General features: G+C 50.0%; 1 protein-coding gene across 7 annotated transcripts in view; it reads left to right on the plus strand.

Moving 5' to 3' along the window:
- Positions 1-15,000, plus strand: part of GULP1 (GULP PTB domain containing engulfment adaptor 1) — a 498,186-nt gene that overhangs the window by 313,186 nt on the left and 170,000 nt on the right. The gene's annotated exons all lie outside the window — the stretch shown is intronic.

Raw genomic sequence — 15,000 nt, forward strand, 5'->3', positions numbered from 1 at the left:
GTGCACACTTACACCGGATCCTGATTCTGAACACTGCTGCCACCACATTAGCACTTTATGCTAATGCTAATATCTGCCCCTGGTGTAAAACCATGTGTATGGAAATACAGGGGCTGGGATGCCCACTTTGGGTGTTTTTAGATGCAACCATCGATCTAACCTTTGAATCTTGGACCCGTTGGGTGCAGATTCTGCGTCAGAGTACGGGCCCCACTGTGAGCGATTAATCATCTGTTATGCAAATACTTCAGCGACATTCCCATACCACTCCTATAAGAGGGACTATCCTTGTGCGCTTGCAGAGACCCCTCCCAGTCAGCGCCCAGGAATGCCCGGTACATTTGCAGTACAGTGTCCTCTGTCTTCTATTTTCCCTACAACGCTGTAATGTACTCCACAAGTTTAACTCTTTCCTCTCCCAGAGGTTCATTCCGATACCTTCACCTATAAAGTGAAATGTTGTTTTTGCATTTATCCGCTGAGTGTAACGAGAAAGACTTTGCCCTATTGAAATCAATGCCACCTGTGTGTGCTGACCTGTGTATGGGCGGCGCCAGCAGGTGCCACTTTGTGCTATGCCGCTGCATTCATTAAACTTTCGAAGTGACCCTTACAGTGCGTCGTTTTTAAATGATGTTGCCTGATTGGCCCTGTGTGTAGTTCTATAATTGTATTACGTAGCCCATAAGTCACGCACAGCCTTCTCTGTATATTACTATGTGCAAATTTGGAATCATCGCAAAATTTGTCTGAACTTCACTGATCCGGTGTCTCTGGCGTGTTGGTAGCTCATTATACTCCAATCTGAAAATGTTGTACTTTGCAATTTTCACCTCTTATTTGGTTCTTTTTCCAATGTTTAAAATAAAGTATTAATAGAGGGAGTTTTTTTTACTGTGTCGGCCTAATTCAGACCTGATCGCAGAAGCAAAATCTTTCTCTAATGGGCAAAACCATGGGGGTCAATCTGACCTGATGGCTCGCTGCAGTTCTTTGCAGCGCAGCGATCAGGTCAAAACTGCGCATGCGCCGGTGACGCAGTGCGCTGGCGCATGGCTGACAGCCGACGGCTGTCGTTGCCTAGCGATCGCCTCTGCCTAATTGACCGGCAGAGGCGGGAGGGGGCGGCACGGTGGCGTTTGGCTGCCATTTTAGCGGCACGGTGGCGTTTGGCTGCCGTTTTAGGGGCGCGGTCCGGCCAACGCAAGCGTGGCCCGACCGTGCGCGCGGGGGGGGGGGCGCAGCGGCTGCGTGGTGTCACACGCAGCCGTTGCGACCCAGGGCAGTGACAAGTAACTCCTGGCCACCTGCAGGCGCTGCGCTGGCCGGGAGTTAGTCTTCAAGTACAAAAGCATCGCCGCTGTGCGATGCTTTTGTACTTGTGCGGGGGGGGGGACAAACATGCGGGGAGGGATAGCCCTGTGTTGGGCGTCCCCCCGCATGTCAGTGTAAGTGATCGTAGCTGTGCTAAATTTAGCACAGCTACGATCAGGTCGGAACGACCCCCCATGTGCACTGCAGGTGGGGCAGATATAACATGTGCAGAGAGGGTTAGATTTGGGTGGGTTATATTGTTTCTGTGCAGGGTAAATACTGGCTGCTTTATTTTTACACTGCAAATTAGATTGCAGATTGAACACACCCCACCCAAATCTAACTCTCTCTGCACATGTTACATCTGCCCCACCTGCACTGCACATGCTTTTGCCCAATAGAGATAAAAAATTTGCAGTTAGGATCAGGTCTGAATTAAGCCCAGTGTCCATAGCACTCTGTTGAAGTCTGTTGTCACATTCGAGGTTTCCATTCACAATAGAAAAGAGATCATATGTATTAACTGAAGATCGAACTGGTTCACGATGGTCCTGACGGTGAGTCTAATTCATGCTTGTACACAATGCCCGATATTCATGCAACGGAGCAATTATCGCCAGACTGCGCGTGTGCTGCGATGCATGCGCCAAGGAGTTGCTGCAATTCCGCTCGCAATGAAGGATTCATATAAAAGTGAATTGGGAATGAGCTTATGACGGGTCCGGAGGCTGCTCGTTACTGGGCGGCAGCTTCACTTTCTAATATCAGCAGCGCCGTAGCCTGGAAAATCACAATTGCGTTTGCGTGCAACATGAATTAGGCCCCGTGTGTGAAATTTGCTGGCCCATGCGCCGTCTGTCATGATCACGTGTGAGCTGTGCACGCAACTTGCTGCAATTAGGATACAACGTTGTAATCAATTTGAGATTTGAGAATTTCTGTAGAATCGGTTTAAGAAAATTTCCAGGAAATATTGTAGTTTCTAGATAGCAGCACTCCTAGGGTCAGGCACCGCGCGGCAACGCTCCTCATCTGTGAGCTGCACCGCGCCGGTGTCCTGAATTTGTGTGTACAGAGTCGCAGCACAAATTGCGATGCACGTGTAAGAGAAATGTACGGATGTAGCCACGCGTACGTATCGCGGGATAGCTGGTGCGACTAGTGTGCCTGTGACTAGGAGGTGCACATGCATGTCCATAGGAATTAATAAAGCGTTCACCGGCTGCCTGGCGCACCACGCGGCAAGCCATGATGCAGCGTGCCGCATCGCGGTGCGGTTGAACATGGCTGCATCTGTAAGGTGCATTCCTGGATGGTGTTTGGGAGGTTATGGGGGTGGCTATAAAGACGCAGAGATGTACGGGAGCGTCGCAGGCATGTTGCGGGTGTTTCACCACATACAGAGACGTCTGCTCACACATGAGGCCATAGTCAGGCGGAGAAACTGCCACAGAATTGGTGCAATATTTTATGGTGCGACCGTTGGTACTGTACATCTAGAGAAGCAGCCGATAGTAATGCAGCGCCTGTAGACACTGTGAGTGGGCCTCTCAATTTTTGCACCTTCGGACACGGGTAAATTTACTAAGGTGGGAGTTTTTTTTTAGAACTGGTGATGTTGCCCACGGCAACCACTTAGATTCTACTTAACATTTATCTAGCTGCTTCTAGCAGATAACAGATAGAATCTGTTCCAAAAATCTCCCACCTTAGTAAATTTACCCCACAGTTGTATATAATAGAAGAAGTTTGTTGTGTCCTTTGCATAAAGTGACAGGCGCAACTGCAGTAAAAGGCGGAATAACGGTGGCGACAGAGCCCATCTCAGAATGAGGCCTTTAGGCCGGGATGTACTAAGATGTCGGTATCATTCCGCCACATTCCGCATTGACTGTACGAACATATGCGCTAAGTATCGCAATGCGTTAAGAGCTGCCCCCTGCGTTACCTGTGCCGCCAAGTGTGAGGGTTTGCAGGGGGCTCTGTCGTCTGTCAGTCCCAGGCTCCTCCTCCTACTCCCTGCAGCCGGAAGTACAGCCGACTGTCTTCCTGGGGCAGGAGAAGGCTGCGATCCGGGACTGTGACGGGGAGGCAAGCCTGCAGTCAGGTAAGTGGGGTCGGCGTGAGTGGCGCTGGGCGACGGAGGCGGCGGGATGAAGCGGAATGCGGTAAGAAGTCCTTAGGCTTCTATAGGGTATCGTCATAAAAAGGTGGCGATACCCTCTGCAGCGATAAGCGGCGAATGGGTCTTAGTACATTTGAAAATGCGGTAAAACCCCCGGAAACGGGGATTTTATTGCATTTTCCCTTTAGTACATCCCGGCCTAAGTGTGTGAGAAAGTTTATAGTTCAGTCATTGACAATCTTAAAATAAAATAAACAGATTTTAACATGAGAAGTAACAAGGCTACATCCAGCGCTGGGAGAAGATAACGAAAAGATGGAGCAATCTCATTAACACACTGTGATTAGTAATGTGCTCATTTTACAAGAAGACTTACGTTTTCTCAGCTGTGGGAAACTTTTTATCCCAGGTTCCACTCAGTCCACAGTGCAAATATGTCCACCTACACCAATCCTCAGATCGTTCCAAATACCGTAACGTTACAGAAATTGCAACGCCACCGCATCGTGCAGTACACATCTCAACCACTAGGTGGCCAGTGCAACGCTGATGGAATCTGATGCAGTGGGCGGAGACAACGCTGTAGTGAGAGCCGGCTGGGGGGGGAATCCTCAAACGTCAGCCACGTGGATGCGACCGTGCCACGGGCATACCCGGAACACCAGTAAATAGTGCACACGGCAGTTTTTCACCAGCGTTGTCACAAATTCACTAACACAGATAATGTGGCATATTTGTTAGTACAGCGTTGATACCATATTTCTAATATTGAATTATTATTATTGGTATTATACAATTTCTTTATGCTACAAATGATTATTGTTCAGTTAATGAACTGTACGTTATCTAAAGCCTCAGTTTTTTTTTTATTGATTTAATGTTCGGTGTACTTGCGACAAATTGCTAAAAAGCGGGCAGTATTTTAGCAGCCGCTGGTGGTACACCGGTCGCATCTTGAGCCTAATTCAGACCTGATTGCTGTTGCGAAATTGCACAGCAGACGATTATCGAACAACTGCAAAAAAATCCTGCGTCTTTTTTGATCGCTAGGCGAAACGCAGGCTGATTGACAGGAAGCGGACATTTGTGGGTGGTAACTGGCCGTTTTCTGGGAGTGTCAGGAAAAACGCAGGCGTCCCCAAGCGTTTTCAGGGAGGGTGTGTGATGTCAGCTCCGGCCCAATCAGCCTGTGTGTATCGCACTGTAGGAGTAAGTCCCGGGCTACGCACTGACTGGAGAAATCATTAGATGGTGAGTGAGTTGTGAACGGATTTGCAGCTGACCGGCGTTTGCAAAGTTTTTCGCACGGCGCATGCAGACTTCGCGGGTCGGCTTTGTTTGCAGGACAAAATTGACTTTAAAGGTGTAGATGGATTTTAGTAAGGTGACCGTCAGATGCATACCTCCCAACTTTCTTTTGTTGAAGGAGAGACTGCTCCCGCAAAAGGGGCGTGGCCTAAGAAAAGGGGTCGTGGCTTCGCGGGAGGACCCGCGATCGCGAGCCACGCTCCCATTTTCATCACTGAGGGGGCATGCCCAGCGCTCTGTGAGCCGCTGGCATGCCCCCTCTCCCTCTGACTCCAGTGTATAGACGCTGTGCGCATGCGCACAGCGTCTATTCACCGCTGCTCTGCTAAGCAGGGCAGAGCGTGCAGGAGCCTCCCAACTGCCCCCCCCCCCCCCACCACGGAACACTGCGGCCCGCGGGTGGGACAGCGGGACAGTCCCCAAAAAACGGGACTGTCCCACGAAAATCGGGACAGTTGGGAGGTATGCAGATGTGCAAAACAATTGTAGAAGATCTCTCTTGCCTCTGCTGTTACTTTCCCCGGGAAACCTTTTGCACAATGTTTTCTAATTTTATACATAAATGCAATGACCTTATTCTCTCCTGTATCTACTGAGGCATGACTGAGGCAGAGGAGTGATTTATACCGATATTTCCAGGTTAACTCCTTCAGTTCCTATCTGCAACCATCAACCTCACATCCACCTGGCCTTGGTAGCAGGGCCGGCTCCTGGCCTACTAGCGCCCCGAGTGAGAAAATGTGGAAGGGCCCCCCACCTACCCCCATGCGCGCACGCGCCTGGAAAACTGGGCGTGGCCTCGCAATTTTATATTATCAAACTGTACATATATTTTCACACCCCCTCCACACACATAATTAGCAGCCTTACACATAACGCCCACAGTAGTGTTCCTTACACATAATGTCTCCAGTATAGTGTCAGATACACATAATGTCTCCAGTATAGTGCCAGATACACATAATGTCTCCAGTATAGTGCCAGATACAGATAATGTCTCCAGTATAGTGCCAGATACACATAATGTCTCCAGTATAGTGTCAGATACACATAATGTCTCCAGTATAGTGCCAGATACACATAATGTCTCCAGTATAGTGTCAGATACACATAATGTCTCCAGTATAGTGCCAGATACACATAATGTCTCCAGTATATGCCAGATACACATAATGTCTCCAGTATAGTGCCAGATACACAATGTCTCCAGTTTAGTGCCAGATACACATAATGTCTCCAGTATAGTGCCAGATACACATAATGTCTCCAGTATAGTGCCAGATAGACATACTGTCTCCAGTATAGTGTCAGATACACATAATGTCTCCAGTATAGTGTCAGATACACATAATGTCTCCAGTATAGTGCCAGATACACATAATGTCTCCAGTATAGTGCCAGATAGACATACTGTCTCCAGTATAGTGCCAGATACACATAATGTCTACAGTATAGTGTCAGATACACATAATGTCTCCAGTATAGTGCCAGATACACATAATGTCTCCAGTATAGTGTCAGATACACATAATGTCTCCAGTATAGTGCCAGATACACATAATGTCTCCAGTATATGCCAGATACACATAATGTCTCCAGTATAGTGTCAGATACACATAATGTCTACAGTATAGCGCCAGATACACATAATGTCTACAGTATAGCGCCAGATACACATAATGTCTACAGTATAGCGTCAGATACACATAATGTCTCCAGTATAGCGTCAGATACACATAATGTCTCCAGTATAGTGCCAGATACACATAATGTCTCCAGTATAGTGCCAGATACACATAATGTCTCCAGTATAGTGCCAGATACACATAATGTCTCCAGTATAGTGCCAGATACACATAGTCTTAAGTATAGTGCCAGATACACATAATGTCTCCAGTATAGTGCCAGATACACATAATGTCTCCAGTATAGTGTCAGATACACATAATGTCTCCAGTATAGTGCCAGATACACATAATGTCTCCAGTATAGTGCCAGATACACATAATGTCTCCAGTATAGTGCCAGATACACATAATGTCTCCAGTATAGTGTCAGATACACATGTCTACAGTATAGTGCCAGATACACAAAATGTCTCCAGTATAGTGCCAGCTACACATAATGTCTCCAGTATAGTGCCAGATACACATAATGTCTCCAGTATAGTGCCAGATACACATAATGTCTCCAGTATAGTGCCAGCTACACATAATGTCTCCAGTATAGTAGCAGCTACACATAATGTCTCCAGTATAGTGTCAGATACACATAATGTCTACAGTATAGTGTCAGATACACATAATGTCTGCAGTATAGTGTCAGATACACATAATGTCTCCAGTATAGTGTCAGATACACATAATGTCTCCAGTATAGTGCCAGATACACATAATGTCTCCAGTATATGCCAGATACACATAATGTCTCCAGTATAGTGCCAGATACACAATGTCTCCAGTTTAGTGCCAGATACACATAATGTCTCCAGTATAGTGCCAGATACACATAATGTCTCCAGTATAGTGCCAGATAGACATACTGTCTCCAGTATAGTGTCAGATACACATAATGTCTCCAGTATAGTGTCAGATACACATAATGTCTCCAGTATAGTGCCAGATACACATAATGTCTCCAGTATAGTGCCAGATACACATAATGTCTCCAGTATAGTGCCAGATACACATAATGTCTCCAGTATAGTGTCAGATACACATAATGTCTACAGTATAGTGCCAGATACACAAAATGTCTCCAGTATAGTGCCAGCTACACATAATGTCTCCAGTATAGTGCCAGATACACATAATGTCTCCAGTATAGTGCCAGATACACATAATGTCTCCAGTATAGTGCCAGATACACATAATGTCTCCAGTATAGTAGCAGCTACACATAATGTCTCCAGTATAGTGTCAGATACACATAATGTCTACAGTATAGTGTCAGATACACATAATGTCTGCAGTATAGTGTCAGATACACATAATGTCTCCAGTATAGTGTCAGATACACATAATGTCTCCAGTATAGTGCCAGATACACATAATGTCTCCAGTATATGCCAGATACACATAATGTCTCCAGTATAGTGCCAGATACACAATGTCTCCAGTTTAGTGCCAGATACACATAATGTCTCCAGTATAGTGCCAGATACACATAATGTCTCCAGTATAGTGCCAGATAGACATACTGTCTCCAGTATAGTGTCAGATACACATAATGTCTCCAGTATAGTGTCAGATACACATAATGTCTCCAGTATAGTGCCAGATACACATAATGTCTCCAGTATAGTGCCAGATAGACATACTGTCTCCAGTATAGTGCCAGATACACATAATGTCTACAGTATAGTGTCAGATACACATAATGTCTCCAGTATAGTGCCAGATACACATAATGTCTCCAGTATAGTGTCAGATACACATAATGTCTCCAGTATAGTGCCAGATACACATAATGTCTCCAGTATATGCCAGATACACATAATGTCTCCAGTATAGTGTCAGATACACATAATGTCTACAGTATAGCGCCAGATACACATAATGTCTACAGTATAGCGCCAGATACACATAATGTCTACAGTATAGCGTCAGATACACATAATGTCTCCAGTATAGCGTCAGATACACATAATGTCTCCAGTATAGTGCCAGATACACATAATGTCTCCAGTATAGTGCCAGATACACATAATGTCTCCAGTATAGTGCCAGATACACATAGTCTTAAGTATAGTGCCAGATACACATAATGTCTCCAGTATAGTGCCAGATACACATAATGTCTCCAGTATAGTGTCAGATACACATAATGTCTCCAGTATAGTGCCAGATACACATAATGTGTCCAGTATAGTGCCAGATACACATAATGTCTCCAGTATAGTGCCAGATACACATAATGTCTCCAGTATAGTGTCAGATACACATAATGTCTACAGTATAGTGCCAGATACACAAAATGTCTCCAGTATAGTGCCAGCTACACATAATGTCTCCAGTATAGTGCCAGATACACATAATGTCTCCAGTATAGTGCAAGATACACATAATGTCTCCAGTATAGTGCCAGCTACACATAATGTCTCCAGTATAGTAGCAGCTACACATAATGTCTCCAGTATAGTGTCAGATACACATAATGTCTACAGTATAGTGTCAGATACACATAATGTCTGCAGTATAGTGTCAGATACACATAATGTCTCCTGTATAGTGCCAGATACACATAATGTCTCCAGTATAGTGTCAGATACACATAATGTCTCCAGTATAGTGCCAGATACACATAATGGCCCTCATTCCGAGTTGTTCGCTCGCTAGCCGCTTTTCGCAGCATTGCACACGCTAAGCTGCCGCCCTCTGGGAGTGAATCTTAGCATAGCAGAATTGCGAATGATAGATTCGCAAAATTGCGAATAGACATTTCTTAGCAGTTTCTGAGTAGCTCGAGACTTACTCTGCCACTGCGATCAGTTCAGTCAGATTCGTTCCTGGTTTGACGTTACAAACACACCCAGCGTTCGCCCAGACACTCCCCCATTTCTTCAGCCACTCCCGCGTTTTTCCCAGAAACGGCAGCGTTTTTTCACATACTCCCATAAAACGGGCAGTTTCCACCCAGAAACACCCACTTCCTGTCAATCACACTCCGATCACCAGAACGAAGAAAAAACCTTGTAATGCCGTGAGTAAAATACCAAACTTCTTAGCAAATTTACTTGGCGCAGTCGCAGTGCGAACATTGCGCATGCGCAATTAGCGGAAAATCGCTGCGATGCGAAGAAACTTACCGAGCGAACAACTCAGAATGAGGGCCCATGTCTCCAGTAGTGCAGTGCCAGATACACATGATATGCCCCAGCAGTGCCAGATACACATACACCCTCCAGTAGTGCCAGATACACATTATATGCCCCCAGCAGTGCCAGATACACATTATATGCCCTTACAGTGCCAAATACATATTATATGCCCCCACAGTGCCAGATACACATATGCCCCCACAGTGCCAGATACACATATGCCCCCAACAGTGCCAGATACACATATGCCCCCAACAGTGCCAGATACACATATGCCCCCAGCAGTGCCAGATACACATATGCCCCCAGCAGTGCCAGATACACATGTGCCCACAGCAGTGCCAGATACACATTATATGCTGTCAGCAGGGCCAGATACACATTATATGCCCCCAGCAGTGCCAGATACACATACGCCCCCAGTAGTGCCAGATACAAATACACCCCAGTAGTGCCAAATACACATTATAGGCCCCCAGCAGTGCCAGATACACATTATATGCCCCCAGCAGTGCCAGATACACATTATATGCCCCCACAGCGCCAGATACACATTATATGCCCCCAGCAGTGCCAAATACACATAATATGCCCACACAGCGCCAGATACACATAATATGCCTCCAGCAGTGCCAGATACACAGAATATGTCCCCACAGTGCCAGATACACATAATATGCCCCCACAGTGTCAGATACACATAATATGCCCCCACAGTGTCAGATACACATAATATGCCCCCACAGTGTCAGATACACATAATATGCCCCCACAGTGTCAGATACACATAATATGCCCCCACAGTGTCAGATACACATAATATGCCCCCACAGTGTCAGATACACATAATATGCCCCCACAGTGTCAGATACACATAATATGCCCCCACAGTGTCAGATACACATAATATGCCCCCACAGTGCCAGATACACATAATATGCCCCCACAGTGTCAGATACACATAATATGCCCACATAGTGTCAGATAGACAAAATATGCCCCCACATTGTTAGATACACATAATATGCCCCCACAGTGCCAGATACACATAATATGCCCCCACAGTGCCAGATACACATAATATGCCCCCACAGTGCCAGATACACATAATATGCCCCCACAGTGCCAGATACACATAATATGCCCCCACAGTGCCAGATACACATAATATGCCCCCACAGTGCCAGATACACAGAATATGCCCCCACAGTGCCAGATACACATAATATGCCCCCACAGCTCTCCGCCGCTGGTCTCATCCTGCTGCTCCCGCGCTGTTGCCACCTCCACCGCTGCTCTCTGTGTGAGGGAAGGAGAGCGCAGCGTGTCCCTCTCCTGCCCCTCACTCTTGTCTCTGGTGGCCCCTTGCCTGAAGCCGCACTCATTCCTCTCCCGGGCACTGGCCACACACTGCAGTGATGGTCACCGCACCACCGTACCCTGTGAACTACTAGTCTGCTGCAGCATCACACAGGGTTAAGGGTAACTAGAGGCTACCCATTACACTGACAGGGACAGCATTAAGCGGCATCTGACGTCACACACAGACACCGCACAGAGCACACACCCTGTAAAGCCAGCCCTGGTCCTCCCACAACACTCCCCCATCATCACAGCCACTGCTAGGAGGAGGGGCGGACCAGGACAGCTGTTATCAGAGGCAGAGCTCCAGGAGCCGGCTCCAATATGGCAGCAATAAATAGCGGCGCCCATGAAGGATAGCGCCCTGTGCGGCCGCTCGAATGGAACGTGCCTGGAGCCGGCCCTGCTTGGTGGGCAGTTGTGCATCGCTGATACACTTATACATCCTTATGGCTAATGTGTTTGCCCTGTATAGACCACGTGACCTTCAACCTTAATACAATAATGACGCAAAGACAGGAAATAAAAGCAAAACAGAGGCGCTGCCCCGCCACCATACACCCATAAACTAACCCAACTAAACACCTAAAATCCCCTCAAAATAGGGATGGCAATCGGTGTGGTTGCCATCGATGGCTACCATCAATGGCAACATGTCAGGTAACCATCGATGGCTGCCAACTATGCAGTAGATGACCATCGATGGTTCCCACTATCGATGGTCAACCCTGTTTTTTCACTGACTGGCCCATGGGCCAATCAGAATATGGGGTGGGGCTTCGCGTGTGTCAGGGCGGAGCTATGCTCCGTGTCCCAGGATCTCTTAAAATATATATATATATATATATATATATATATATACTACGCGATTCATCGCGCCCTACGGGTGCTCTTCACACCGTCGCAAGGGGCTACGCCCCCTTAACCCCTGTACGCCTTGCTGGGGTTCAATATTTGTATTATATGGAGTATTACCTGCCTTCCTAGGTTTGTTAGTGGTTAAATATTGCACGACGAAAGGGCGTCTGATGGTGAAGGGGGTGTAGGCCCCTGCGACGGCGTGAACAGTGCCTGCAGGGCACGATGTACAGAATGTAGCGGGGGAGGGGGACCGCGGATGAGGCAGGGAGTATGTAGATGCTGCGGGTGGAGGGGGGGGCGGTGGATGCAGGTGGGGGGGGGGACCTATAACTATGTGATTGTATGTGTAACAATATATAGGACACGGATAAGGATGTATGTGGTATAGACATACCCGCATGAAGAGGTATATGGTGTCATTAGACACAGAGGGGAGTGCTGGTACAATGCGGAGCAGGGGCAGCTGTGTCCTCTCTCTACACCGTACCATCCTTCAGGTGTAGCAACGCGGATATGTTGCGCACGCGAGCCCGCGAGGAGGCAGCGGAGCATCACCGATATACCGGTAACTACAGGGGGCACAGCAGGGGGTTATAGCTCCTGTCCTCCTGGTGAGGGTTTGTCAGGGAGTTATCCAGGAGCCGGTGGTATGGACCCAGTATGTGACACAGGGGGGTAGGGAGGGCACACAGAGACGCAGGCAGTAAGGAGGGCACACAGATACGCGGGGCGGTAGGGAGGGCACACAGAGACGCAGGCAGTAAGGAGGGCACACAGAGACGCAGGCAGTAGGGAGGGGACACAGAGACACGGGGAAGTAGGGAGGGGATACAGAGACGCAGGGCAGTAGGGAGGGGACACAGATACGCGGGCAGTAGGGAGGGGACACAGAGACGCAGGGAAGTAGGGAGGGGACACAGATACGCGGGCAGTAGGGAGGGGACACAGAGACGCAGGGCAGTAGGGAGGGGACACAGAGATGCAGGGTGGTAGGGAGGGGACACAGATGCAGGGCGGTAGGGAGGGGTCACAGGTAGGGAGGGGACGCAGAGACGCTGGGCGGTAGGGAGGGGATACAGAGACGTGGGGCAGTAGGGAGGGGATACAGGTAGGGAGGGGATACAGAGATGCAGGGCGGTAAGGAGGGTATACAGAGATGCGAGGCAGTAGGGAGGGGACACATCAATGTGGGGAGGTAGGGAGGGGATACATCAATGCGGGGCGGTAGGGAGGGGATAGGGAGACGCGGGGCGGTAGGGAGGGGATACAGAGACGCGGGGCGGTAGGGAGGGGATACAGAGACACGGGCCGGTAAGAAGGGGATACAGAGACGCGGGGCGGTAGGGAGGGGATACAGAGACGTGGGGCGGTAGGGAGGGGATACAGAGACGTGGGGCGGTAGGGAGGGGATACAGAGACGTGGGGCGGTAGGGAGAGGATACAGAGACGCAGGGCGGTAGGGGGGAGATACAGAGACGTGGGGCGGTAGGGAGGGAATAGAGAGAAGCGGGGCGGTAGGGTGGGGATACAGGTAGGGAGGGGATACAGAGACGTGGGGCAGTAGTGAGGGGATACAGGTAGGGAGGGGATACAGAGACGCAGGGCGGTAGGGAGAAGATACAGAGACGCGGGGCGGCAGGGAGGGGATAGAGAGATCCGGGGCGGTAGGGAGGGGATACAGAGACGTGGGGCAGTAGGGAGGGGATACAGGTAGGGAGGGGATACAGAGATGCAGGGCGGTAAGGAGGGTATACAGAGATGCGAGGCAGTAGGGAGGGGACACATCAATGTGGGGAGGTAGGGAGGGGATACATCAATGCGGGGCGGTAGGGAGGGGATAGGGAGACGCGGGGCGGTAGGGAGGGGATACAGAGACGCGGGGCGGTAGGGAGGGGATACAGAGACACGGGCCGGTAAGAAGGGGATACAGAGACGCGGGGCGGTAGGGAGGGGATACAGAGACGTGGGGCGGTAGGGAGGGGATACAGAGATGCGGGGCGGTAGGGAGAGGATACAGAGACGTGGGGCGGTAGGGAGAGGATACAGAGACGCAGGGCGGTAGGGGGGAGATACAGAGACGCGGGGCGGTAGGGAGGGAATAGAGAGAAGCGGGGCGGTAGGGTGGGGATACAGGTAGGGAGGGGATACAGAGACGTGGGGCAGTAGTGAGGGGATACAGGTAGGGAGGGGATACAGAGACGCAGGGCGGTAGGGAGAAGATACAGAGACGCGGGGCGGCAGGGAGGGGATAGAGAGATGCGGGGCGGTAGGGAGGGGATACAGAGACGTGGGGCAGTAGGGAGGGGATACAGGTAGGGAGGGGATACAGAGACGCGGGGCGGTAGGGAGGGGATAGGGAGACGCGGGGCGGTAGGGAGGGGATACAGAGACACGGGCCGGTAAGAAGGGGATACAGAGACGCGGGGCGGTAGGGAGGGGATACAGAGACGCGGGCGGTAGGGAGGGGATACAGAGACACGGGCCGGTTAGAAGGGGATACAGAGACGCGGGGCGGTAGGGATGGGATACAGAGACGTGGGGCGGTAGGGAGGGGATACAGAGACGCGGGGCGGTAGGGAGGGGATACAGAGACGTGGGGCAGTAGGGAGGGGATACAGGTAGGGAGGGGATACAGAGATGCAGGGCGGTAAGGAGGGTATACAGAGATGCGAGGCAGTAGGGAGGGGATACATCAATGTGGGGAGGTAGGGAGGGGATACATCAATGCGGGGCGGTAGGGAGGGGATAGGGAGACGCGGGGCGGTAGGGAGGGGATACAGAGACGCGGGGCGGTAGGGAGGGGATACAGAGACACGGGCCGGTAAGAAGGGGATACAGAGACGCGGGGCGGTAGGGAGGGGATACAGAGATGTGGGGCGGTAGGGAGGGGATACAGAGACGCGGGGCGGTAGGGAGGGGATACAGAGACGTGGGGCGGTAGGGAGAGGATACAGAGACGCAGGGCGGTAGGGGGGAGATACAGAGACGCGGGGCGGTAGGGAGGGAATAGAGAGAAGCGGGGCGGTAGGGTGGGGATACAGGTAGGGAGGGGATACAGAGACGTGGGGCAGTAGTGAGGGGATACAGGTAGGGAGGGGATACAGAGACGCAGGGCGGTAGGGAGAAGATACAGAGACGCGGGGCAGTAGGGGGGAGATACAGAGACGCGGGGCGGTAGGGAGGGAATAGAGAGACGCGGTAGGGAGAGGAT

The sequence above is a fragment of the Pseudophryne corroboree genome, chromosome 7, assembly GCF_028390025.1.
Source record: "Pseudophryne corroboree isolate aPseCor3 chromosome 7, aPseCor3.hap2, whole genome shotgun sequence".
In the NCBI taxonomy this organism is placed as follows: domain Eukaryota; kingdom Metazoa; phylum Chordata; class Amphibia; order Anura; family Myobatrachidae; genus Pseudophryne; species Pseudophryne corroboree.